Source organism: Physeter macrocephalus, chromosome 18 (assembly GCF_002837175.3).
Source record: "Physeter macrocephalus isolate SW-GA chromosome 18, ASM283717v5, whole genome shotgun sequence".
Lineage (NCBI taxonomy): Eukaryota > Metazoa > Chordata > Mammalia > Artiodactyla > Physeteridae > Physeter > Physeter macrocephalus.
Window position 1 is genome coordinate 36,154,655 of NC_041231.1, and position 3,647 is coordinate 36,158,301.

The window sequence follows — 3,647 nt, forward strand, 5'->3', positions numbered from 1 at the left end:
CTTCCCTGGTGGCGCAGTGGTTGAGAGTCCGCCAGCCGATGCAGGGGACACGGGTTCGTGCCCCGGTCCGGGAAGATCCCACATGCCGCACAGCGACTGGGCCCGTGAGCCATGGCCGCTGAGCCTGCGCGTCCGGAGCCTGTGCTCCGCAACGGGAGAGGCCACAACAGGGAGAGGCCCGCGTACCGCGCACACACACACACACACACAAAAGTATGGAACACTTCACGAATTTGCATGTCATCCTTGCGCAGGGGCCATGCTAATCTTCTCTATCGTTCCAATTTTAGTATATGTGCTGCCGAAGCGAGCACCTGAGGATGTATTTACCACACATTTTCCTCATGACATCTCTGTGTGGTATTAACCCCATTTTATAGGTAAGGAAACTGAGGCTTAAAGAGATTGAGTGACTGATCCTAAATCACCATGCTAGATCTACAGTACGTGCTGGGTTGTTTGTTTTTTTTTTCTTTTTAAAAATTTTCTTTAGTGGTTTTTTTTTTTGATTGAAAAAGCTAATACATATTCATTGCATATATTCATATAAGCAACAGTAAGGAAAGTATAAATCTTCTCTATCCTCATCACAAATCCTCAGCCTAGGGCTAGCTACTATTAACAGTTTATTAGCTATATCCTTCCAGATGTTCTTCTAAGCCATATGAGGCATGCCCTTTTAAAAAATACCATATCATTTATCAGAAATGGAAAATCAACACTAGGAGTCTTATTCCTAAAAGTGATAAATACTTTATATCAATAGCAAAAAGCCTGGACAAGGGGAGAAAGAAGAGGAAGAGAAGAAATTCTATTTATTTTTGTCACTCTTGTGTAAGTCCCTTTTTGATTACTGGAAGCGTTCTCTTTTTATAATCAATTTAAGAATGTTAGATGGAATGCAACAAATGCTTAAGAATAAAAGGGATGGGTCAGAAAGCCACATGAGGCATTTTCTTTCTGAATTTTTATTGGTATATTTGGGTTTGTTTTGAAATAACTTAGTTACCAATTAAAATATCAGAGACTGTTTCTATATGGTGGTTTTGTTCATCTAGTGAGTTTAAAAAAATATTTTAAGTATATATATATATATATATTTTTTTTTTTTTTTTTTTTTTTTTTTTTTGCGGTACGCGGGCCTCTCACCGTTGTGGCCTCTCCCGTTGCGGAGCACAGGCACCGGACGCGCAGGTTTAGCGGCCATGGCTCACGGGCCCAGCCGCTCCGCGGCATGTGGGATCTTCCGGGACCGGGGCATGAACCCATGTCCCCTGCATCGGCAGGCGGACTCTCAACCACTGCGCCACCAGGGAAGCCCCTAAGTATATTCTTTATTCTAGGAAGACTATAACATTTTATTTTATTTTATTTATTTATTTTTGGCCGTGCTAGGTCTTCGTTGAGGTGCGCGGGCTTCTCATTGTGGTGGCTTCTCTTGTTGCAGAGCACGGGCTCTAGGCGTGCGGGCTTCAGTAGTTGTGGCTCTCGGGCTCTAGAGCGCAGGCTCAGTAGTTGTGGCTCACGGGCTTCATTGCTCCATGGCATGTGGGATCTTCCCAGACCAGGACTCGAACCCATGTGCCCTGCATTGGCAAGCAGATTCGTAACCACTGCGCCACCAGGGAAGTCCCAAGACTATAACATTTTAAATCATGCGTTTTTAATGTAATTATTTGTATTTCCTTTTGATAAGCTCCGTTAGAGCTTTTGTTTCATATAAATGCATTGTTCCTACAACTGTACAACACGGTCATAGATAATGGTCAAAAGCATCTCACTGAATGGTTATAATTTGGAGAATTCATAGATTTCTCAGGAGTCTTTGATCTTAAGCATCCCTAAGACGACTGGTTGAAATGGAGTAAAGAGACTATGCAGTAAAATGAGTCTAGAGGGCCTGCTCTTCCTCCACCCCCATTCCCACCGAGCATGCTCAGCATATGAGGCTTGGTGGGAGGAGACTGTTGCTGGAATCTGCTGGGCTTTGTGTAGGGCTGATTTCATGAATGTGTGACCTTACATGGGGCTTGAGGACTCTGCTGTCTTGAAATTCTTAATACTTTTTTAACGAAAGGTCCCTCAGTTTTACTTTGTACTGGGCCTGTCAAATTATAGAGCTGGTCCCACCTTGGGCATACTGCTTTGAGAACCGAGTCTCCTCTGTACAAGTCCAGCATGTTAACAAGCACAACACATGAAATGCTAGGAGAAATTAGTGGGCTACTGACAACGAACAAGCATCCCTATAGAATGAGACCTTTTCAAGTGAAACCAGTCAGGTCCATCTCTCTAGCTCCTGGAATCTAATTATATAATTTGGTATCAGTGGCAAAGATGGTTGCCGAAGAAAACGTACCTTGATTTTGTGATTTATCTTCTCACTCTTAGACTCTGAAGTTATTCTTGAAAATGATAATTAGAATAATATGAAATCAACACAGAATCTCTGTCCATTAAAGTTTTGTTTTTTATTATAAAACATTTCAAATGTACAGGAAAACTACAATTGCAATGAACGCACATATATACTCCTCTTTGGGTAAAAGTTGTTACCATTTGGCCATATTTGCCTTATCTATCTATGAATCTGTGTGTGTGTGTGTGTGTGTGTTTTCTGAACTTTTGACAGTGAGTTGCAGACATCATGACACTACTCTGAAATAGTTCAACATGCACTTCCTAACAACACAGACATTCTCCTAAATAACTAAAATATGTTTTTTTAAAAAGTATTTTATTTGTAATGTAGAAAACTTGGAAAACAGAGATGTATAAAGAAAAATTACCCATAATTCCACTGCCCAGAGATAACCACCATAAGTAGAAAAATGGCATCACGTTGTATCTATTTGTCCACACAGAATGAAGCATCTCTACTTATTTTCACCTTTACCAACATTTTCCATGCCTTTTGTAGTAGGCAGAATAATGGCCCCTCAAAGATGTCCATATTCTAATCTGCAGAACCTATGAGTATGCTACGTTACAAGGCAAAGGAGACTTTGCCGGTACAATTAAGGGTACAGAATTTGAGCTGGGGATCTTATCTTGGATTATCTGGGTGGATCTGTTTTTAATCACATGAGTCCTTAAAAGTGGAAGAGGGACGCAGTGAGTAAATCAGAGAGATGTGACATGAAGACTCAACCTGTTGCTGACTTCCAAGATAGAGGAAGCCTCCAAGAAATGAAGGAAGCCTCTAGACGATGGAAAAAGGCAAAGAAACTGATACTTTCCTAGAAACTTCAGAAAGGCCAGTGCCTTGATTTTAGCCTAGTGAGACCCAGTTGGACTTCTGACCTATAGAATTTTAAGGTAATAAATTTGCACTAAGTCACTACATGTGTGGTAATTTATTATAGCAGCAATAGAAAATGAATATATCTCCCCATTTGTATTTGCCTTTGAAATGGAAGTCTTTTATTCTTTAGGACATTTTTTTAAAATTTATTTTTGGCTGCGTTGGGTCTTCATTGTTGCACGCAGGCTTTCTCTAGTTGTGGCGAGCAAGGGCTACTCTTCATTGCGGTGTGCAGGCTTCTCATTGCAGTGGCTTCTCTTGTTGTAGAGCATGGGCTCTAGGTGCGTGGGCTTCAGTAGTTGCAGCACACGGGCTTCAGTAGTTGTGGCTCACGGGCTTCAGT

The 3,647-nt window shown here is 41.5% G+C and overlaps 1 non-coding gene across 1 annotated transcript; it reads right to left on the reverse strand.

Annotated features, from left to right (window-relative positions):
* Positions 1–209: 209 nt before the first annotated feature.
* LOC112064975 (U6 spliceosomal RNA) lies at positions 210–314 on the reverse strand. The gene has a single exon (XR_002891764.1). It is a non-coding gene; the product is annotated as a U6 spliceosomal RNA (small nuclear RNA).
* Positions 315–3,647: the final 3,333 nt, after the last annotated feature.